The sequence below is a fragment of the Carcharodon carcharias genome, chromosome 17 (assembly GCF_017639515.1).
Source record: "Carcharodon carcharias isolate sCarCar2 chromosome 17, sCarCar2.pri, whole genome shotgun sequence".
Classification (NCBI taxonomy): Eukaryota; Metazoa; Chordata; class Chondrichthyes; order Lamniformes; family Lamnidae; genus Carcharodon; species Carcharodon carcharias.
In genome coordinates, this window is record NC_054483.1 from 119,275,105 (window position 1) to 119,299,707 (window position 24,603).

Sequence of the window (24,603 nt, forward strand, 5' to 3'; positions counted from 1 at the left end):
GCTTGAAATAAGCTGCACTTAATTAAAACCAAATTTATTTCACGCTTCTCTAGAAAGTAAGCTCATTATTCTTGATCTGCCAATGTTGCATGTCCAAATTTACCAATGAAGAGGCTGAACTTGCCCTGGATTGTAATGCATCAGAGATGCTGTTGAGTAGCAGCCTCTTCATTAACCATTTATAACAAAAGCAATGGAAAGTTATACCCTGCTAATAAACTAAACTTTAGCAAATTACATATTGAAATTGCAATTTTTGGTTGATGATCACAGGTGATTGAAGTGAGAAGCTGCTGATTCAGACGCGTCCATGGAAGGTGAGTCTTAATTAATTAGAATCATTATAGAAGATGCGAAAGAAATGACTTTGCTTTGCTGTCAACGCACTTGACGCTGGTGCCAGTGGGCAAAAATAAATAATTTTCCTTTTTAGATTGAAAGCAATGGTGGGATGGTTGGTGCCCAGAGGACATAGATTTAAGGTAACACTGCGACTCCTGCCAATGTGAGATGGCCGCTGAAACCAGTCTGTGCCATGTGCGCTGGCCCACATGTGCCCAGAAAGCCAATGATGTCATTCCACTGCGCCCTGCCTGCCATGAACGAATGATGTCATCACGCAAATATGCAGCGACATCGGTGCGGCCTTGTGTGTGGTGACATCACGTGATGCACAATTAAGGCCTGCCTGAAGCTGAAGGTCAGAAGGATTGGGCATGTGCCAATTTCAAAATTTGGCAGTTAGCCGAAGCTTCAGAGATAGAGAGACTGAAAGTGGAGACTCAGGCCGGAATGTTCCAGCCCTCCCTGCAGCGGGTTCCCTCGAGGTGGGACCGGCCAGCCATTGAAATCTCCATTCACATCAGTGGATCCAGAAGATCCCGCTGGCATGAGGGGCCGGAAAATTCCGGCCTTTGAGTCTGCTTTTCCAGAGGAAATTCATCCGAATTTTTTTTGCAGTGCGATTTCTTGGAAGGTGATGTCATTATTCCTTCCAGCAGAGAGAGAGAGAGAAAAACGATGGCTTTTTGCTCCTTTCCTGTGATCTCAATCGACTGCATTCAGAACCTCTGGCTTCCACGAAATCATTGCTACCATTGTCTACGCTCCTGTGTCTGTTCTCGCTGCTCATGGTGTGTACTGCTTAGACACCATTCAACAGTCTTGTAAGAGTTACCAAGACATCTTTATTAACATTACTGAACTAAGTACAGACTGACAGTAGAGGGTACAGGTATGGAGAGGACTCCATGGAGTGTCCTTACGTGTCCTTATGTGTCGCTGCCCAGCTCCAAACTGCCAACCAAACTGCTCTAGGTCAGGTGCCTTCTTACATCACTGGTGGGTGGCACGGTACTCAGTCCCAGGTTAACCCTTAATGTACTGGATCCTTGTACTGCAGTGTCTTCAATAATTTGTGTCATGTTAAGTATTGAAATGTAACTTTTATTGGTATTTGTCTTGAGAAGGTTGCTGTACACTGCCCATACCCTGACAGTATGTTCCTGCATTATCAGCTTTACTTGCCTATACTTTACTCCAGGGCCAGGAACTGCTTTCCTGTGCGCGAGTCCGTTTTATCTCCTTCCATCTTTATGAAAAGCTTTGTGTGCCCTTCATCTCATTTTTCCTGTGTGTGTGCTGCATTTGCAGCCTTCCTGAGCCGAGACAAGGAGGAAGAAACCAAGGAGGGGGGGGAAGCCAAGGAGGAGGAGGATACTGAGGATGAGGCAAAGGAGGACATTGAGGAAGAGGAGGATACTGAGGACGTGGAGGAGTGGGCCGAGGAGGAGTGCACTGAGGACAAGGAGGATGAAGCTGAGGAGGAGGAGGACACCAGGGCCTGTGCCGAGGACGAGAGTGTATTTGATGTCAGCAATACCAAGTTGTCAATATGTCAGCAGGTAGACAGCCATCAGAATACAAGTGTGACACAGCTGAACCATTGCTGTTTGAATGACAATTTGCATTACGTCTCAACAATAATCTACATGAATGGATTTCTTTGTGTAGAGCATTCGAGTACACATGTCTGTAACTCTTTCTCTCCAATGTAGGTGATGAATGAAAGAGCTGAGGTGCTAACGTCCTGTGTTTAAAACAGTTCCAAGCGAGGTCTGTGAGATGAATACATTGGCCTCAATGCCCCTGAACAGCATCCAAAGTAAGATACCCCTTCCCATCCATTTCAGCCACACCCTTGGCCTCACCACCCTCGTCGGGTCGCCTTCGTGTCTGCATCTGACCATGCTCCCCTACCTCTACTCTTGCCTATCCAGTCTCAGGTGTAGCGTTGCTTGCACAGGATTTTCCTTGTTGCCCTAACTCTGCTAACCACTAACTCTGCTAACCACTAACTCTGCTAGCCACTAACTCTGCTAACCACTAACTCTGCTTCCCCACCCCCATATATCTGAAATACATTCTGCCCCACATTGACTGAAGGCCTAGTATCCATTTCAACGTGCTTTGTGCTTAGTTTGCCTTGGAGGGGGGAACTCAGTGAAGGTTGTCACATGCACCATCTATTGGTAACAGTCTGACTTGTTGATCCAAACGGTCTCTTCTCCCACTCTGCAGGGTCAAGCTGGTGTTGGAGGTCACCTGGGAGTTGCTGGGGGCTCTGCTGGCATCACTAGACAGGCCTTTGTTCATGTGCACTGAAGCCATCAAGGACGGTAAGATCATTATTACAGCAGCATTCGAGGCTTCATACCTTCCACGTGCTCCATTAACTCCATAAAGCACATCACTGCGCACGTTCCCACATTCCCAATAACTCTTTCTGTACCTCATCGTCAAATCTTGCTTACCAGTTAGTTCCAGGATACCCCTTGGCACATCCTCCAAAGTTAAGGGTGCCGTGTTAGTACAAGCTTGTGGATGTTGTTGTCTGATTCTTTGTTCCACCCAATTCCCCATCACAAGGAGGAGCCTGTCAGTCTCCATGATGTAGTACACCCCGCAGATCCCAGGGGGTGGTAGCTCAGAGAGCCAGTGTGCCCTAGCCCCTCAACCTATTGTTAAACAGTGGCGATTTTGCACACATACTCAGCTCCATTGCGCTGACTGTTGATTGCCTGTCTCAACTGATGCCATTGGCACCTGCTCTCTTCTTTGTTTCTCACCTGGCAAGCCCTCTGGATGTTCACTTAGAAGAGGTCATAGGCAGGCATGCCTGCAAAGGGCGGCGATCATATGTCATGGACAGACCAACCATTTCATTGGACGCAGCTACCCACCTCAGTTATGGGATCTCCCAGCCTGCCATCACCTGCAGCTTGAAGGTGTTGATTGCACACGACATGGCCCACTGAACCTACTCCATCATCCCCGCCCGGTCCCCGTATCCCTTAACTTCCTGAGACCAAATATCTGTCTACTCGAGCCTCCAATCACTCTGGGGCAGAGAATTCCAAAGATTCACAACCTTTGAGTGAAGTAACTTCTCCTCATCTCAGTCCTAAATAATCAGCCCCTTATCCTGAGGCAGTGGGTGGAATGGTCCCAGATTGGCACTAAGTGTTGTAGCGGGTGGGAAAAGGGACATTTTACCAGCCGGCTGCAATGGTAGCTTTTTAACGCTGTATCATTCCGATCCCGCCTCGTTAACATTGCATTCCCGGGAAACGTGCTGTTTCGATGACTGACTGCCACTCATTTGCCATCATCTCTCTGCTTCATCACACCGGGCGCCAGATGTAAATTCCAGCCACGCGCAAACCTCTCGGCGCTTCCAGCCCAGGACGGCTGCAAAAAAGACATGGCCCCAAGAAGCAAGAAGCCTGCAGCACCCCCCCCACCCCCCGGGTTAATGATGTGTCCCCCGAATGCCTTTTGGATGCCATGGGGGCCCAATGTGATGTCCTCTATCCCCATGCTGGACGCAAGAGGGTCAGCAACACCACCACTCCAGTATGAGAGGTGGTGGCAGCTGTGGTCAGCACCAATGCCCTACAAAAGAGCAGCCGCCCAGTGCCAAAACAGGATGAATAATCTCCTCCGTTCCGCCAGGGTAAATCACTCTTCTCCACTCTCAACTCACACACTCACAAACCCATCGCACATCCATAGGAATCTCACTCACTGCCAGTTCAAGGGACATCGCCATTCACTCTCTCACACACACCTTCATTGTCCTCAGCCCATCCATGGGACCACTCACCACCCACATTTGCCATGTATACTTATCATCTGGCCTGGCAGGTGTCCTGCTTCCATCTCTCCATCTGCAGCTGAGCTAACTGAGTGATAACTTGGAGTTTGGTGAGAAAGGAGTGGGGGTGGATTGGGGGAGAGGGGGTGGTGCGGGGGGTGTGGAGGGGGGGGGGGTTGCGGGGTTGTTGTTTCCTTTTTCTATTTTTCTCACCCCATGGAAATTGGCTCTTGCTCAACTACAGGGAAAGGAGCTAGCTGTTTGGTGAATATCTGCTAAGTGGGTAAGTTCTATTCTATCTGTAAGGTTTAAAATAGTACACAATTTTGTGGTAAAGATAATAAAATATATAAGAAAACAACATAAATAAGTGATTAATATAATTAATCACTTTAATGATTAAAGTAATTACTTAAAACACACCAAAGATGTCAGGACAGGTGCTGTGCCAAGGCTGCAGCATGTGGGAGCTCCTGGATAACACTGTGAACCAGGGCAAACACGTCTGCAGTAAGTGTTTGTGGCTTGAGGAACCTTGGCTCAGAGTCATTGAGCTGGAGGCTGAGCTGCAGACTCTGCGACACATCAGGGAGGGGGAAAGTTACCTGGATGTTTTACAGCAGGAGGCAGTCACACCACTTAGGATAGAGTCTTCTGATTTGGTCAGGGACAGGAGGGTGTGACTGCGAGTGAGGCAGATAAGGAGGCCCAGAGGGCAGGAGTTTGAGCCTCTGCAATTGTCCAATAGGTTTGAGATTCTCTCAGCTTGTTTGGATGAGAGTGGGGGCTGCAGAGTGGATGAGCAAACTGACCATAGCACTGTGGTACAGGAAGCTATCCAAGCAGGGGGAGCAAAAAGGGATGTAGTGATAGTATGTGACAGTATAGTAAGGGGGACTGACACTTCTCTGTAGTAAAGAGCGACAGTCCAGATGGCTGTGTTGCCTGCCCAGTGCCAGGGTTCAGGACATCTGCTCAGGGCTGGAGAGAAACTTGCAGTGGGAGGAGGTGGATCTAGTGGTCATGTCCATGTAGGTACCAATGTCATAGGCAGGATCAGGAAGGAGGTTCTGCATAGTCAGTTTGACAAGCCAGGCACCAAATTAAGAAGCAGGACCTCAAAGGTAATAATTTCTGGATTATTACCTGAGCCATGTGTGAATTAGCATAGGACAAATAAGATTAGAGAAATTAATGCATGGCTCGAAGACTGGTGTGGGAGAGGTGGGTTCTGGTTTGTGGGGCACTGGCACCAGTAATGGGGAGAGTCCACTGGCAGAGTCTACACCTGAACCGTGCTGGGGCTCATGTCCTTGTAGGCATCATAACTAGGGAATTGAGAGGGTTTTAAACTGAATAGTGGGGGCAAGGGATCAAATTTGGGAAGATGTGGCAAACCAAAGGGTAGACACAAGGCAAGAGAGAAAGTTATTAATATGAGAAATGATAAACAGACTGTGACAGGAAGGGACAGAGTACAATTCTAAGTGTAAATCAGCAGATAAAGCTAGACGCTACAAAAATAATAAAAGGTCAAAACTAAAGGCTCTGTATCTAAATACACATAGCATTCGAAGCAAAACAGATGAAATGATGATGCAAATAGAAATAAATAAGTGTAATCTGATAACCATTACAGAGACATGGTTGCAGGATGGCATAGATTTGGACCTGAATATTGAAGGGGATGTGACATTTAAGAAGGACAAGAAGTTAGGAAAAGATGGAGGGGTGGCTTTGTTAATTAATGATGGTATTAGCACATCAGAGAGGATTGACCTAAGTTCAGGAAACCAGGAAGTAGGAGCAGTTTGAATTGAGATGAGGAATGATAAAGGCAAAAAGTTGCTTGTTAAGAAAATGTAGTTACACAGCCTGGGTATGGGTGTTAATCACTTGTACATACTGTTCACTATTGTCAATAAACTCCAAGAATGTCTCCCTACCTATGGCTCCTTGTTCTGATGAGCAGTGTTCGTGTCACTCAGATGTGAAACCTTTCTGTACAAGATAAAGGCAGGTGTCTCAGTCCAGGGCCTCTTCCCTGTGTCTGTGCAGCCTTCAGACCAAAGTGATGGTCCAGCCTCACACTCCCTGGACACATTACTGATGCCTGCACCTCGATGGTGCTGGTCATTGCTGCCAGAATGTAGTGGGCAGGCGTCACAGAGTTCCCTCATTCTCTCCGTGTGCTCTCAGCATCTTTAATGTGGGGCTGGTCCCCATCTCTTCAGCATCTGTGACCAGTGATGCTGTGATCCTGAAGGGCTCAGGTGCTGAAGGTGGGCAAAGAATCAGATGCATTCAAAGTTTCAAGGCTGCATCTGCATGTTATGACCCTGATCACAGAGCGTAAGCAAACTGCCCTCGGCCAGACAGGAGTCAGACATTCTCAGAGGGTATGTGAAGATCTATGGAGTGTCCTCACTGCATGTGGTCATCATCCTCCTGGAATTGAGCAATGATTAGGGCCTCCACTGTGTCTCCATGACAAGAGCATTCTCACAGAGGGTATGTGCATTGCCATAAGCCAGACTGGAGTCAAACATTCATAGATACAATGTGAGGATCTATGGTGTCTCCTCACTGTATGTCGTCATCATCCTCCACAAATCCAGCAGCTGTGAGACTGCCCGAGCTCGCCTGCCTCACCTGGCAAGTGCAAGGGCCTCATCGTCGTCGTCGTCACCTTCGAGGATTTCCACACCCTCAGCTCATCGACATCTCCTCATCCGAGGAGACTCCCAGCTCCTCTATCTCCTCCTCAGTCAGCTCCTCCCCCCATTGCAGCGCCAGGTTGTAAAGGGTACAGCAGACGATGACGATGTGTGTCACCCTCTGTGGACTGTATTGCAGGTTCCACCAGACCGGTCCAGGCACCAGAACCTCATCTCCAGCATCCCGATGATCTGCTCCACCAAGTTGTGAGCTGCAGCATGAGCCTCATTATAGCGTCGCTCTGCTGCAGTCTGAGGCTGCCTCACGGGTGTCATCAGCCACGGCCTCTGTGGGTGGCCCTTGTCCCCGAGGAGCCAACCCTGCAGCTTCTGTGGACCCTGGAGGACTTCAGGGATCTGTGACTGACTGAGAATGTAGGAGTCGTGCACACTCCCTGGAAACTGTGCACAGACCTGCAGGATGGGTTTGTGGTGGTCACACACCAGCTGCACATTCAGTGAATGGAACCCCTTGAAGTTGACATAGTTGACCATGTGTTGTGACATAGATCTAAGCTCCACATGAGCAGTTGATGGCACCCTGAACCTATGGGAAACCCGAGATCTGGGCGAATCCAATCGCTTTTGCATCCTGGCTGCGCTGGTGCTGGATGAAATGCACAAAATTTTGTGACTTCAAAGATGGCGTCCGTGGCCTCATGGATGCATTTGTGGGTGGAGGCTTGTGATATCCCACAGAGGTCACCCGTGGAGCCCTGAAAGGAGCCACTGGTGTAAAAATTGAGCACCGCAGTCACTCTCACGGCCACTGGCAGTGGTGCCCCCATCCTTGTGGCGCTAAATCCTGCAACAACATCCTGCATCAGATGTAACAACCAGTTCCCTAGACATGCGCAGTCTTCTGCTACACTTGTTCTCGGTCACCTGCAGGAATGCAAGGCGGCGTCTATAGGCCCTGAGTCTAGTTAGGTGCCGACCAGCGATGGCTCTCAGTGGCTATTCAGCGGCTTGTGTGGGAACTCCAGCTGCCCCTTCTTCCTAAGTTGCTGCTCCTCCCTCTGCCCTGCCAGGCACCTCCTTTGCTCTCTTCTCCTTCTTCCCCACTCTGTTTGGCACGAAACCCACAGCTAGTTCACCAGGCTCCATGCTCCTGATGTACTCCTCCTGCAGGATGAAAGAGAGAGACACGTGGGTTAGCTTGGGTGCACTAAGAACCTCTCTTGGTTAAGCCTGAAGGCCCCTTAACACATCCCAGAGAGCCTGGGCCACCACTAGGATGGCCAGAGCTTAGTGTGTTGCGTGGCTGCCTGAAACCCCACCACCTCTGCCCTCCTCCGCTTGACCGATTTTGGAGGCAGCTTCGGCCTGAATGTTGTGCTCTCAGCTCAGGCTCAAGCATTCTTCTAACCCACGCTGCAATCATGCCGACGGGCTGGGATGATCCAGCTTGGTGGGGAGGATGATTCTGGGGGGGGTTGGCCTTATGATATGCAGACGTATTACAATGAGGTTCCTGGTGGGGAGCATGGCCGCCATTGATGGGCAGAGCGGACGATTGCAAACTGGCTTCATGACGTTGTGAAACCGATTTTTGGCCTCTCACTATACTTTCCGCTCAAACCGCCAAACACGCTCGACGCCAGCGGGCACAGAAAATTCCGCCCTATGCATCCCATATTTCAGACTCCCCAACCAATGAGAACAATCTCTCAGCAGCTACCCTATCAAGCCCCTTCCAATCTTTGTACATTGCAATGAGATTGCCTCTTGACATAGTTGGGGGTTTCTACTTGCTCAGTGTCCAGGTTGCTATAGCTGTCCAGAAGCTAAAGTGGCAGGAACCAGAGCAATACCAGTCAGCAGCCACAATGCACTGGTGTTGTGTCACTCACAGGTGTCTCAGATTTACAGATGGATCAGCGGCGACAGGAGCTCCCTGCTGCAGATGTGACTGGTGAACCCTGTTAGGGACCCTCTCAGTGAAGCAGAAGAGAGGTTTGATGATAGTTATGTGTCAGGGTGGGCCATATGGAGCAAACTATTGGTCACCTGAGGATGTGACTCTCTTCAGGGGGCAGCACGCATGGAGGTGATGGAGGGAGGGCTGAGACGGGGAGGCCACATGAGGAATGACAAAAGAAATGGTGCTAACTTGAGAAGTTTAGGAGAATGGAGGAGAAGTGGAGTGTCTGCTAGGCAGGTAGGTAAAGTGGTTTAGAAGGTGTAAGGCATACTTTTCTTTCTTAGTCAAAGCTCAAGATATAAGAGCAGAGAGGTTAAACTAGAACTGTATAAGACACTAGGTTGAGCACAGCCAGAGCAAAGCATGCAGCAAGGGCACAGAATTTCAGGAAGGATGTGGTCAGATTCACTAGAAGTGTCACGCGACCCACAGAGCAATGATTCAGGAGCTGGGAAGTGGGATTAAGGCGGAGCTGGTCAGCACAGTTTTGGTGGGAACGGACGCTGTGGGCTGGATTCCATGCAGTGAATTTGCAATATGTCTGTAATTAACAAGTGATAATCTGACAAAGGTTTCTGAAAAGCTGCAGTTCAGAGCAACGTGTAGGAAATTCTATTACGCAATAGAACCTCATCTATCTTGACGAAAAATCCTCCCATTGGAGAGGGGTAAATTTATTTATTGTTACTCGTTATCAGCTCCTGTTTCAACTTGAGTATCGCAGAAATACATCTTGCAACATCCATATGAGACATAAGCAAACTTGCAGAGTGGGCCACTACTTGGCAAGTGAGGTCTGATAACATTAAGCCTGGGGAGCCTGAAGTGTATAAACTTGTAGGGAACTGAAGATCCTCATTGCAAGAAGAGGCCAGTTCTTCCCATACATCTTACAGAACACAGAATTCACCGGGGGTTCCCAGGGAGTGTCTCAGCATTAACACGCGATTTCCCAAGAGTCTTTCAGCATTTGCAGGGGATCCCTTAGTAATATGTCACCATTTTAAATGGGGTCCCTGGGGAGACTCTCAGTATTTACAGGGCATGTCGAGGTGTGTGTCCACTCGCCAAAGAGGATGTCAGTATTCACTGTGGGTCTGTGAGGAATGTGCCAGTAATCTACAGAGGTTCCCTGTTAAGTGTATCAGTATTTGCAGGTGTCCTGGGGACTGAGTCAGCATGTCCATGGGGAGAGTGGTAGTTCTCATTCCCAACAACTCCTCATCGCCTCCCCCCTCCTCAACCCCTATCCCCTTCATCGTCCTCCTCCTCCTCCTCCATCTCCTCCTCACTACCCCCCAGGACCCCAACCCCTCCTCCTAAAGGGAAAGTACGCCACAGGCTCCTGCGTTGTATTCAGCAATAATCAAACAATCAGATCCGCAATTCTCTGTTTTTATTTAAATTAAATTGACATGAACAAAGAATGATGAATGGGAATGTTATCTTTAAATCCAAAGTGCAGATGTAGGAATGAAAATAACAGATGTTCCCAATAACTCAAAGCAATCGGATCAAGAGGAGAAAACAGCCTGATTATTATTGATCGGTGCCATTTTTTATCCTGGCTGCTGCCGACTCCATTGCTCGCTATGGCGTAAGGGAGCATCAGAACTGACTGCACAAGCCTGGTGTTAGCAATAATTGCAGCCTTAAGATAATTGGCAAAATAGTCAGGGGGGAGGTAAAGAGAATTTCTTTTAATTAGCTGGTTATGATCTGGAATAGCTGCTGGAAGCTGATTCAGTAAAAACTTTCAAAAGGGGATTAAGTATAAACTTGAAAAGGAAACATTTGCTGGGCTAAAGGGAAAAAGCAGGGAATAGGACTAAGGTCGCTCTTTCAAAGAGCCAGTACAAGCACAATGGGCTGAATGGCCTCCTTTGTGCTGTAACATCCTATGACTCTATGGGCAGAATTTTTTTGCTTGGCGGTTGGGCGCGTGCCCGACCTGCTCGAGGGTGACATTATGTACACTGACGATGGCCGAGCATGCCAACGTCAACGCGCAGTCGCGCAATAGGTCAGTCAGCGGGCGCGTACCAGATAAACCATAGGCTCACTGTCCATGACCCTCCAATGCAAGCTTTGAGCCTGTAGAACTGCCCAAAATGTTCCAATATGTGCCCAGTGTGTGTGAAGATTGAGTAAATCTTAGAAAAGCGCAGGATGAAGATGAATTGCATTGTGAAACTAAATTCTGTACCGCTCACCTCCAATTCTGAAGAGTAGGATTTACTGTCTCATTTAGATGAATTATTATGTTTTGCTTTTTCCTAACTGCTCCCAGCATTCTCATGATCCTGATGCCATCCTGAACACATAGGAGTGCTTTCAGATAAAGCTTCTTCTAAGAGCTGTAATATGACTCTTAACCTTTATCTCCTCATAATCATCAGCAGCAGCAGTCCCGGCAAGGGAGAACGCTTGCTGTAGAGTTATAGCTGATGGCAAGAACTTGCACATGGAGTCTTTTAACGTGGCGAGGCTGTTGTGCTGTAGCTATCACATGGTTCTGGCTGACCAGGAGACTCTAACTGCCTGCCATAGGTGTATCTGAAGGATTTACAGGTTGACAATCAACCTGTTGGTCACATTATGAGCTCACCTTCCATGGCCATCAAGTCCTGGAGCAGGACTTGAGCTCCAAGCTTCTGGCTCAGAGGCAGGAATGTTACCCATTGCACAAGACCCCTACCCACTGCAATACAAGGTGCATGTGGCAGGCCAATAGTGTAGCTGGCCCAGAGGAACGTGCACAACTCTTTATAAATTAAACAGCCCCCTAGAGTTATTTTGTGTACAAGACTCTAACTTCAGCATCTGGGACAATGATTCAATCTGTAAGAACTTCCTTTCCATGATTACTTTTCTGTCATGGCTTGTGAGTTGAGGGAAGTGTGGGTAGTGTAGATTATTTAACAGTTTTCAATTTAGGATGTGAGGGTAAACAAATACAAAAATGATTAACCTCAAGTGAGGTTGAAGACTAGAAGAAACCTTTCCCCAGAGAATAGTGGATATGTGAAACAAACAACATCAGCTAACACTGTATGTACACAGCTATACAAATGACATCAAGGGATAGTGGGGAAAAATGGCAGAGCTAGATGATCAGCCATGATCGCTTTGATTGGTGGAACGGGCTCAACAATCTGAATGGCCTACTCCTGCTCCTATGTTCCTATGTAATTGGCATATCTAAAGTAAACAGTTTCATTAATTGCAGGTTAAGGGCTAAAATTGAAGGTGATAAAAACTAAAATTGAGAAACTTTAGAAGTGTATAACAGATCTTGCCACAACTTAACCCCATTTTCTGTAACCTCCTCCAGCCCCACAATTCCATTGTAGGTTACTGTGCTCCTCCAGTTCTGGACTCTTGCACATCCCCAATTTGCATCACGCTGCTATTGGCTGCTCTTCCCAACTGCCTGGGCCTAAGCTCTGGAACTTCTTTCCTGAATCTCTTTTTCTTTCTGCCTATCTCTCTTCCTTTAAGATGGGCCTTAAATCATGCATCTTTGACCAAGCATTTGGGCATCTCTCCTAACACCTGCTTATGTAGCTGAGTGGCAAATTTGTTTTGATAAAGCTCCTGTAAAACACCTCAAAGTTTTAATATGTTAAAGGTGCTATATAAATGCAAGTTCATGTTGTTGTAAAGAGGGGTTATACGGACCCGAAATGTTAACTCTGTTTCTGTCTCCACAGACCTGCTGAGTTTTTCCAGCATTTTCTGTTTTTATTTAATATTTCAGGCATGGCCTGTAATGGTTTGTAGTCACTATAATGACAATTAACTGATCAGGTTGTTTGAGCTTTACTCAAAACACTAGCTTCCTTCTCAGAGTGCCGGGGGGCAGGGGGGCTGGGGAAGGGGAGGCGGTCAATTCTTGGGTTGAGCGTATATGGGGCTAGTAGGAGGCCAGTGTTTGTTCTTTTTTCAAGATGAGATCAGCAGGAGACTCAGTTGAGTTTTGTGATGGAGCTTCATTTGAAAGCAACCATCAACACCAATCACATTCCTTATAGGCACCCTGTGGATTCGGGGTGGTTGGGGGGGGGGGGGGGGGGGTGGGGGGGGGGGTGGGGGCTGTGGGGGGTGGGTCAAGTGAGGGTGCTGTTGCTTCAGGGCAGCCTGCAGCTCTTTAAAGTGAGGAGCAAATCATTGATGCAGCAGGCAGAACGAGGTGGGTCAGGGCCCCCCCCCCGATTCCTGGTGCAGCCGAGGGGGTGTTTGTAGGTGAGTGTGAAATGGCCTTCGTCTTTCTCTTCAATGGACAGAATGTGTCCCCTTAAGTTGGCCAGTAGAAATAGAGAGAGGCTGAGAGGTCACAGGGCCTGTCTGCAGTGAAGGAAGAAACTTAACAACCTCACCAGGACAGTCAAGGAAAGTCTTCCTACTCTCTGTGCAGCTGTTAGGCCCAATGTGTTTTGGCACTTATTCTAAATACGGGCAAAAAAATTCTAATCACATTTACCCATCCTTTTCCCAAATTCCTTCATCTCCTTTGTTTCTTCACCTATCCAAATGAGCCCTGAATGTTAACATAGGCTGGGATTTTTCGGCTCCAGCGTTGTGGGACCCACCATGGGGGATTCAGTGGCCCAGCCAAAAGCCCATTGATTTTTGGCAGGAGCAGATGATCCCAGAGGAGGCAGGGCTGGAAAATCCCGCCTATAGTCTCTGTCTCATGCACTAGAAGCGAACTCTACAGCTTCGACTCTTTCATCCTGCGTTGTTTCCAAATCATTATACTTTTGCCTCTGGAACTTCCTTCTAGAGATCTCAACTCCTTGAAGCAGTCTTGATCTATCAAACTTGTGCTATCTTTTCATAATGTTCAGTTCTTCTGTCATAATTACTTGTAATTTGCTTTGCTTTGGTGAAAATGCAACAACAATTTCTCAGTTGATTGGACCATCTGTCAGGGAGCTTCCAGAACATGTCGGAGAGTATAGAGGAGCCCACCGCAATCTTGTGTTGGGTTTAGGAGCTGTGGCTCCATTGGTAGCTGTCTTGACTATAAGTTAGAAGATTCTGGGTTCAAACTCCACTCCAGGACATGAGCACAAAAATAAAGACTGACATTCCAGTGTAGAACTGAAAAAGTCCTGCACTGTTGGAGATGTCGTCTTTCAGATGAGATGTTAAACTGTAAAAGATCCAATGGCACAATTTTGAAGAAGAACAATTGAGTTACCCCCAGTGTCCAGGCTAATATTTATCCCTCAATCAACCTTACAAAATCAGATTATCTGGTCATTAGCACATTACTGTTTGTGGGAGATGGCTGTGAGCAAACTGACTGCTCTATTTCCTACATTACAACAGCGATGGCACTTAAAAAGTGCTTCATTGGTTATAAACTGCTTTGAGACCTCTGGTGGTCATGAAAGGTGCTGTATAAATGCAAGATTTTTTTGTGGCATTAACACTCTTTAGTAAAACATGGAGCATGTGGTCACCTCAGTGGGTGTCACACCTGGGCTCACCTTGTTGGAGTCAGTGGTACCAGCAGTAACATTTCTGTGGGATACTCATAACATAGCCAGGATGGCTCTGGGGTCCACCATTTCTTTGGATAAGCTGGAAAACAGGTTGCCCTCTCCCAGGGGTGACAGCATGTCTGCAAAATAGGGGCACTGTTTTAAAATATGGTGTCGCCCTTTTGGGACAGAGTTGAGGGGAATTTTTTTCTCTCAGAGTGTTGTGCGACTTTGGAATTCTCTGCCTCAGAAGGTGGTGGGGGTGGGGTCACTGAATATTTTTAAGGCAGAGGTAGATAGATTCTTGTTTGGCAAGGGAATCAAAGGTTATCGAGGGTAGATGGGAATGTGGGATTTAAAGCACAAGCAGATCAGCCATGATCTTATTGAATTGCGGAGCAGGCTCGAGGGGCTGAATGGCCTACTGCTGCTCCTATTTCTCATGTACTTATGCAACCTCACCATTCCCTGAACCAATGGTGCCGGAAAATCAGCTGACCAGATTGACCCTGAGCAGATGCTGAATTGTTGCCATCTGCTTTTGGGATCCTCTTGGACCAAATTCATGGAGACCGTCAACTGTGAGTATCCCAGAAGCCTTGAACTGAGCCCAGGCACTGTTCCACCACCAGTGCTGAACTCACTGAGGGAGCACTGCATTGCAGCAATAGAGTAATGAGAACAACTAAGACAGGCAGCAGGGAATCACTTTCAGATGCTGATTGACCAGTGTTATGACCATAGCCGGTGCCAACTGCTGTGCAAACCAAATCCCAGAGGGAAACTTGGCTTCCAGGCCACACCGTTTGTTTTGTATTCTGGAATCAAGAAGAAGACGTACTGATCTCAGCAGTAAGAGGTCCAGTAACACTTCTGGGATTTCAAAAATTAAAAGTAAAAGTTTTATTAACAAAAAAAGAAAACTTAAGCACACAAGATTACTGTTACACAATGAAGGCTGGCCTTACAAAACATTTCCCAAAACTCTCTACTTGGTCAAACCCACAAGTAAACATCTTCCAGGCTACTCTTCCTTATAGATGTCTACTATGAAATCCAATCATATTACACAAGGCAAACTGCTGTAGTTTCAATAAGGGCATACCACATGACCTTTACCATCTTCCAATCTGCAAAGGAATCAAGCCCAAGACTTTGCTGGCTTGACTGGGTGGATGATTCAAACTGCATCCTCTCCCAGCCCAGAGCTCCAGCTATCTCAACAGCTCAAACAACTCCATCTATCTCCAGCCATCCATAGCTCAACATTATCCACAGTAATAAAAACAAAAAACTGCGGATGCTGGAAATCCAAAACAAAAACAGAATTACCTGGAAAAACTGAGCAGGTCTGGCAGCATCGGCGGAGAAGAAAAGAGTTGACGTTTCGAGTCTTCACAACCCTTCTGTTGAAGGGTCATGCCAGACCTGCTGAGTTTTTCCAGGTAATTCTGTTTTTATCCACAATAACTCTAATATACCTTTTTTACTTTTCATCTTAGTTTCATTGTTCTCACACCTCTTTGAAACTCAAGCGCTTCCAAATATAAGATCTTTCATGTTTCCATCTTGACTTTGTTTTTGGGTCAATAAAGTATAATATCCCCATTACTATTCACCCATGGAACTCCTGCAAAATGCAAACATGTTTCTTATCAGCTCTGACTCCACTTTGCTATTCAAGCAAGAACTCAACTTATCTAAAAATGCAAATGTTAGACCTAACCGATTTACTTATAGCTCAAACTTAACACCTCTATTACTTTCATGTTCCCAAACCCCACAGACAATCTGACTCCTATCAAACTCTGCCCAGCATAATTAAATCTCACACAAATACAGACACCCAGCTTTCTTTACAGAATAACATAATATTCCCCAAAATATTTTTTAAAAAAATCCATTCTCACCCCAGTAGTGTATTTGCAAATCTGTTTGATTTTGACAGCTTTTCTTTTTTATCTCTGAAGATTACAAAGATAAGTAGAGATATAAATGATCATATAACCTCACAAATGTAATAGTCACTGTACACTTCAGGACACAGAAATGCCACCTGTAATAGATCATGCTTGAGTAAAGCAGTAAATCATGATAGCCTGATTTTCTGAAGTATTGATCAATGATTAGAGGTCAGGGAGATATTCTACAGAGTTTATCTTCTTGCAAGTTTTACTGTGGTTTTGTTTTTGACTTTGCCAGGAGATTAACTATGTCTCCAACAGTGTAATTGATGTCTGATCTGTCAAAGGACTTTCTCTTATTCTTCACTGACCCATATTCTTCATCTATAAAGGTTGACAGGAGTCATGTCTGAAAGATCCTCTAAAATCTATTTCCCTTGCCCCCTCACCTCCCCAGAGCCTGATCAATGAGTGTCAGTAGGCTGTTTGATAGATTGGACCATTGCACAGATTCAGAGCTAAGTTACCCACACAAATGCTTCCAGTGGGGGGTAAGGAGAACATACACTGTCTAATTCTATTTTTGCTCTATAGCTCACGGACATTGTGATTAATTGCGGTTTATCACAACCACTCTTGCTAAGACTGGGCAATTTAGCACACAGCAGGGAACGAATCTGGCATCGTTTGGGTACATTTGGAAACTTTCTGTATGTCGCAGTACATAGTACATTTGCCCACTGAACCTTTAATGAGGGCATTGAGCCAGACACATGGAACAGACATTGTGTATGCAGAGAAACATAATTATAACCAGGGGAAAGTTTTGTATTGTTATTTACAAGTATTTCTATTTATTATATTATGAAACATGATTGTCTCCAATGTCTGAAAGTGGAGGGTATGCATTCTGGGGTAAGTGCCTGGGACTCCCTGCCACTCATCCCATGATCGGGGAAGTCAACTAATTAATGTGGCAAATGTGCCATTATGGCACATTTAAAGCACCTTCCACTTAACGGGGGCTGGAAAGTCTGGCTCAGGTCATTGGGTCTGGGTGGAGTTTCAATCTGTCCATCCAACCACTCAACCCCATCATGATCATCTTTGTAAAGGGCCACATTTACATTGGGGAGAAAAAGACTTATTTGAGATTCCTCTTCTAGATTCCATTCGAGGCTTCTAAGGCCATTTCGCAGCCTGATGCACCTGGTACATAACTTGGATGTATTGTTTGCCAATCCTGCTTCCATTGACTGAGGTCAGAGAAGTGAGACCTCTGACATTTGAAATCCCCATTCCCCCTTACACCACAGGCCTTGGAAAAGTTGGGCCTGAGTCTCTGCCCCTTATAGAGTCTACTGTAAATTCTCACGCTAGGCTGGAGTCTGGTGTGGTGCTGGCTTCAAGTCCAGCCATTCAGGTTCATTTTGCTGAAGTTATCGGAACAGTACTGGGCCACACAGATTATATCAATTATATAAAGGCATCTCTATGAAATTAATCTACAGTACATAGCATGCAAACAAGGATACTTGTTTCACGCCATGAACTCCAGGCCATGAGTAACTCTATTGCATTTCTCTCCAAGGCAGTTTTACTTAACAAATAATAAAGCAACAACAACATCTTAAATTTTGGTACCTTTAATATCCTAAAATGTGCTTCACAGGAGTATTATAAAACAAAGTATGATACCAAGCCAAATTAGGAGATATTAGGTCAGATGACCAAAAGCTTGGTCAAAGAGTTAGATTTTAAAGACTGTCTTAAGGGAGGAAAGTGAGGTAGAGAGGTGTAGGGAGCTGTTGTAACATGCCTTTAAGAGATAGCAGCATGATGTCATGAGAAGGGAAGTGTGTCATGTGATCCCGCCTTAGTTTCACTTTTCCTGTGAGCAGAGCACACACACGTACACAGCTCTGCTGCTGATGTCTTCAAACATTCTTCCTACGTATAAATATTCCCATGTGCTTAGTCTAAATAAATGAACCCATAAAGTGTTTCCCCAATCCCTCATGAGTGATTGGCGCCTATATCATTATAACAAATGACAGGAGTGAACTCCAGAGCTTCAGCCAAAGAAGCTGAAGGCATGGTCACCAATGGTGGAGAGATTAAAATCAGGAATGCTCAAGAGACCTGAATTAGAGGAGAACAGGTATCTCCGAGGGTTGTGGGGCTGAAGGAGATTACAGAGAGGTGGGGCCATGAAAGTAAGGGTGAGAAATTTTAATATCAAGGTGATTTTAACGCTCCATTGTATGCGCAAAGAAGGAATCCTTGTCGCATAGATTACTTTCTATATTTATTTAATCATCTTTTTTAAAGTGTATAAAACATATGTTTGAGTTCTAGGATATAAGCTTCATTTTATTGTCACTTTTAGCCCAGGAAATCTGTCAGTCCACAAGCCTGTTAAACAGGATGTCACATGGCACTGTCAAAATCAAGGGCAAAGGAACCAATTTCAAAGGAATGTTTTTGCACTGCTTTGACACTGTGTTGGTGTGCACCTGTCAGCTGATAAACCTATAGCATTTTCTTGCCTCATTATACACTAGATAAATTCCAATACAAGTGCTGCAACCAAAATCAAATAAGGATGTCCTGCTTAGTCCTACGTGCGTGCATATTGTTTGCTTGTACATCTCACTCATCTGTGAAATCTTTGATTATACCTCTCCATGGATCTATTCTTGTTCTCATCCTGTTAGTGATAGGTTCCCACAGGCAGCAAGCACACAGGGGAAATACAGCTAATATGGGTTTGAAATTCTTAAAATGTTAGTAATGATATTTGCTTACAAAAATAGCGCCCAACAAAACACCAAAATCAATCACATGTGTGTGAGTACAGCACGGGCAGTAAATTTGCATACAAACAGCTCCATTGTGACCCCTTATAGCCATACAATTGCCAGTATAATTAGTTTCGCTCAGAAAGATCTGCTCACGTGGAATCAGAACCTGAGGCTGGTGTCGAACTGTCATTCTGAGAAGAATGGAGTTAGAGAAGGTTATGCTACACACTGCTATATATAGTACAGTGCCAGATATTGATGAGCTGTAACAACGTTTAACAGAAACAGGAGCAATTCTTTTATATGGTGGTTACTGCGATGAGGTTGTGATATTAACATAAACCCTTTGGTCAGCCTCTGCTTTACTGCTCTGCAGATTGACATTAGAATTTTCTTAATGCTGGATAATGAGCAGCAGTTCTTTTGAAATTTGAGGGAAATTTTAGCTTTCTCGACTTCTCTGATTATTTATTTATTTATTTGAAAGACAGACAGCATGATGTTAACAGGAGCCAACCAATTATTTCTGGTTGGCTAAAGAGCTGACAACCTTGTAAATCAATTGGTAGAATGAGCCCAGGTTTGTTCCTTGACTGGAGAAGCTAAAGTGCAGTCCAGCAAGAAAGGAGGACACTTCACTGGAGAGGACAAAACATGATAAGAAAAACACCTTGTGATATTTACATTTTCACGGCTAATTCACAGTCATGGAAAGGAGAATAAAGTGTGATGTTTTTCTTAATCAGCTTAACAGCAATTAATTTGCTTGCATTATAAGGCACTGGAAATAATAATTAATGCATATACCGTACTACTCTCGAGAGTTTAAAAAAATCATTCATGGGATGTGGGTGTCACTGGCTGGGCCAGCATTTATTTCCCTAGTTGCCCTTGAGAAGGTGGCGGTGAGCTGCCTTCTTGAACCGCTGCAGTCCATGTAGTGTAGGTACACCCACAGTGCTGTTAGGGAGGGAGTTCCAGGATCTTGACCCAGCGATAGTGAAGGAACGGCGATATATTTCCAAGTCAGGATGGTGAGTTACTTGGAGGGTACCCTCCAGGTTGGTGTTCCCATCTATCTGCTGCCCTTGTCCTTCTAGATGGTAGTGGTCATGGGTTTGGAAGGTGCTGTCTAAGGCGCCTTCGTGAATTCCTGCAGTCCATCTTGTAGATGGTACACACTGCTGCTACTGTGCGCCGGTGGTGGAGGAGGTGAATGTTTGCGGATGTGGTGCCAATCAAGTGGGCTGCTTTGTCCTGAATGGTGTCCAGCTTTTTGGGTATTGTGAGAGCTGCTCTCATCCAGGCAAGTAGGGAGTATTCCATCACACTCCTGATTTGTGCCTTGTAGATGGTGGACAATCTTTGGGGAGTCAGGAGGTGAGTTACTCGTCACACGATTCCTAGCCTCTGACCTGCTCTTGTGCCCACAGTATTTATATGGCTAGTCCAGTTCAGCTTCTGGACAATGGTAACCCCCAGGAATGTTGATGGTGGGGTATTCAGTGATGATAATGTCATTGAACATCAAGGGATAATGGTCGGATTCTGTCTTGTTGGAGATGGTCATTACCTGGCACTTGTGTGGTGCGAATGTTATTTGCCACTTGTCAGCCTAAGCTTGGATATTGTCCAGGCCTTGCTGTATTTGGACATGGACTGCTTCAGTATCTGAGGAGTTGTGAATGGTGTTGAACATTCTGCAATCATCAGTGAACATCCCCACTTCTGACCTTATAGGGAAGGGAGGTCAGTGATGAAGCAGCTGAAGATGTTTGGCCGAGAAATGCATGTCCTATTGCCCAAGTTTGTTTAACTGCTGCTATACTCTCTGCTGACTTCAGTGTAATTGTTTTTAATTGGTGAAACTGATAGTTAATTGTGCAGATTGCATTCTAATTATTAGTCTCAATGGGGATTGTCCATTAATACAGCACCACTGTATACTCCTGAACTAATTTAATTCAATTTGGAAGCGAAACTGTCGGATATCTTATCAATGTGGTTCACTTTAAATGCCAGTAAAATAATGGTAAAATAAAAGCAGACAGTGTAGGGATGAATGATGAACCAAATTCTGAAACTTAAGCATTTTTAATTGGCTCATGTTGAATTAATGTACAGAATACCTGGATTTGGATCTGTTTATCAGTTGAGTTCTTTAAAAACAGGGGGCCAGGAGTGAAAGTAACAAATGTCACAGCCCCCCCTTCCCACTCTAAATCATCAGGAAGTAGCATGCCCTGTATTTGTCACATTGACCTTGAATTTATGCTGTGATATTAATGTAAATGCTTGTTTTAAACCTTCCTTTACCAGCTAATTTAACTCCGGTGTTAATTTGTTATGGGATTATACCTCAGCGAGGAACGTGTGCTGTTAGTAGGAGAGGAAAAATGTGAAAATATAAATTAAACTCCTACTTGCTTGCTATTGAAGAAAATTAATGAGAAATATTCCTAATGGACGTCCCTTCATCGTGTGATGCTAGCACAAGTGGAAAGAAAAGCACATCTCCATCTTTTACACACACACACACACACACAAAGCATGTGAGATTCCAGTTCTTTGTTTAGCAGTCTTACTAGACATCTTACTCAAAAATCATACAGTGCAGACTGAAACCAACCAGGTAGCAACAGGCACAGAGACCCTTATAACCACTGGGACCCCTTTAATTGAAGCGCGAAGCTCAGGTCACCTCGGGCCTCCTCCAAAAGCCCAGAGCCCAGGATTGACACATCCCAGCCTCACTGCAGGGATTGCATCGCAATATCCTGTATCCAATTCCAGACCGGCAATTGCAGCCATTCCGGATTGGTCGGCAGCCCTGGCCTTGGAAACTGTTGCTAACGACGTTTCCTGTTGAAGTTACCAGCTGTTTCTGGATCTGGATCTCACCAAACCCACCAGCCATGTAGCTCGTGATACTTTGCTACAACTTTACACCCAACTGTTCCGTTGCCAATCTGGAAACTTGCTACAATGCTGGTTTAGATTAAACCGGGAAAGGTTTGTTACAAATGATTAACTGGCGATGTGCCCTCAGACCCGATGGGGTCCCATTCCTGCGTTTTGTTGCTTTGATTTCATTGATATACAATTTAATACAATTCAGGCAGATTTCAGTCCAAATGGCTAGAAATCAAATAGAAATTGCCATTTCCTGCAGGCCCTGCTTAGTGAGATCTGAAAGGTTTCCCGAGTAATTAGAAATAATCCAATAATCTTCAGCGAGAATCACAATTCACTGGTACTGCAGCCTAATTTGGGTTGGTGTCGTCTGAATTTTCCTAAGGTCAATGGTTCTGAGTTGGAAAACCAGAGTGGTTTCAAGTTCCATATTCAGGGCCTGTGCTGCGTTAACTGATATCCAACAGACCACGAGGCTGGGGTGCTGGGAATTGACCCTGGTGCCACTGGTTTGGGAGTGTGGGCTGAAGGGGAAATGCTTCAGCCGCTTTCTTACTGGTGCAGAATCACAGGATCACAGAGTCATACAGTGCAGAAGAGGCCCTTTGGCCCATCGAGTCTGCACCAACACATGAGAAACACCTGACCTACCTACCTAATCCCATTTACCAGCACTTGGCCCATAGCCTTGAATGTTATGACGTGCCAAGTGCTCATCCAGGTACTTTTTAAAGGATGTTAGGCAACCCGCCTCCACCACCCTCCCAGGCAGCGCATTCCAGACCGTCAACACCCTCTGGGTAAAAAATTTTTCCTCACATCCCCCCTAAACCTCCTGCCCCTCACCTTGAACTTATACCCCCTTGTGATTGACCCTTCAACTAAGGGGAACAGCTGCTCCCTATCCACCCTGTCCATGCCCCTCATAATCTTGTACACATCGATCAGGTCACCCCTCAGTCTTCTCTAATCCAACGAAAACAACTCAAGTCTATCCAGCCTCTCTTCATAACTTAAATGTTTTATTCCAGGCAACATCCTGGTGAATCTCCTCTGCACCCCCTCCAGTGCAATCACATCCTTCCTATAATGTGGCGACCACAACTGCACACAGTATTCCAGCTGTGGCCTCACCAAGGTTGTATACAACTCCAACATGACCTCCCTACTCTTGTAATGTATGCCTCGATTGATAAAGGCAAGTGTCCCATATGCCTTTTTCACCATCCCACTAACATGCCCCTCTGCCTTCAGAGATCTATGGACACACACGCCAAGGTCCCTTTGTTCCTCAGAACTTCCTAGTGTCATGCCGTTCATTGAATACTTCCTTGTCAAATTATTCCTTCCAAAGTGTATCACCTCACACTTTTCAGGGTTAAATTCCATCTGCCACTTATCTGTCCATTTGACCATCCAGTCTATATCTTCTCTGGCCCAAGACACTCAAACTCACTGTTAACCACCCGGCCAAACTTTGTGTCATCTGCAAACTTACTAATCCTACCCCCCACATAGTCATCTATGTCGTTTATATAAATGACAAATAATAGGGGACCCAGCACAGATCCCTGTGGTACACCACTGGACACTAGCTTCCAGTCACTAAAGCATCCTTCTGTCATCACCCTCTGTCTCCTACAACTAAGCCAATTTTGAAAATACCTTATCAAATTACCCTGTATCCCATGTGCCTTTGCCTTCTTTATAAGTCTCATGTGGGACCTTGTCAAAGGCTTTGCTGAAATCCATATAAACTACATCAACTGCACTACCCTCATCTACACACCTGGTCACCCCCTCAAAACATTCAATCACATTTGTTAGGCATGACCTCCCTCTGACAAAGCCATGCTGACAATCCCTGATCAAACCTTGCCTCTCCAAGTGGAGATAGATTCTCTCCTTCAGAATTTTCTCCAATAGTTTCCCTACCACTGATGTGAGGCTCACTGGCCTGTAGTTCCCTGGCTTATCTCTACAACCCTTCTTAAATAGCAGAACCACATTAGCTGTTCTCCAGTCCTCTGGCACCTCCCCCGTGGCCAGAGAGGAACTAAAAATTTGGGTCAGAGGCCCTGTGATCTCCTCCCTTGCCTCCCTCAGCAGTCTGGGACACAAATCATCCGGACCTGGAGCTTTGTCCACTTTTAAGCCTGCCAACACCTCCAATACCTTGTCACTCCCTATATCAATTTGCCCAAGAACCTCGCAGTCTCTCTCTCCCCAAGTTCGATACCTTCATCCTCATTCTCTTGGGTGAAGACGGATGTGACGTATTCGTTCAACACTCTAGTGATGTCCTCTGACTCCATCCATAGATTGCCCCCTTGGTCCCTAATGGGCCCTACTCTTTCCCTGGTTATCCTCTTCCCATTGATATATTGATAGAATATATTGGGATTTTCCCTACTTTTACCAGCCAGAGCTTTCTCATATCCCCTCTTTGCTCTCCTAATTGCTTTCTTAAGCTCCACCCTGCACTGTCTGTACTCCACTAATGCCTCCACTGATTTGCTCCCCTTGTACCTGCTAAAAGCCTCTCTTTTCTTTCTCATTTTATCCTGAATATCTCTGGTCATCCATGGTTCTCTGGGCCTGTTCCTCATTCCTTTCACCCTAGGGGAACATGTTGAGCCTGTACCCTCCCCACTTCCTTTTTGAACACCCCCCCCCCCATCTCCACTGCTCCT

General features: G+C 45.7%; 1 long non-coding RNA gene across 1 annotated transcript in view; it reads left to right on the forward strand.

Moving 5' to 3' along the window:
- Positions 1–2,091: 2,091 nt before the first annotated feature.
- The window catches only part of LOC121289752, a 30,278-nt gene continuing 7,766 nt past the window's right edge, over positions 2,092–24,603 (forward strand). The window contains exons 1-2 of the long non-coding RNA XR_005945639.1: positions 2,092–2,164; positions 2,581–2,678. This is a non-coding gene — a long non-coding RNA (uncharacterized LOC121289752). The remainder of the gene's footprint in view (positions 2,165–2,580; positions 2,679–24,603) is intronic.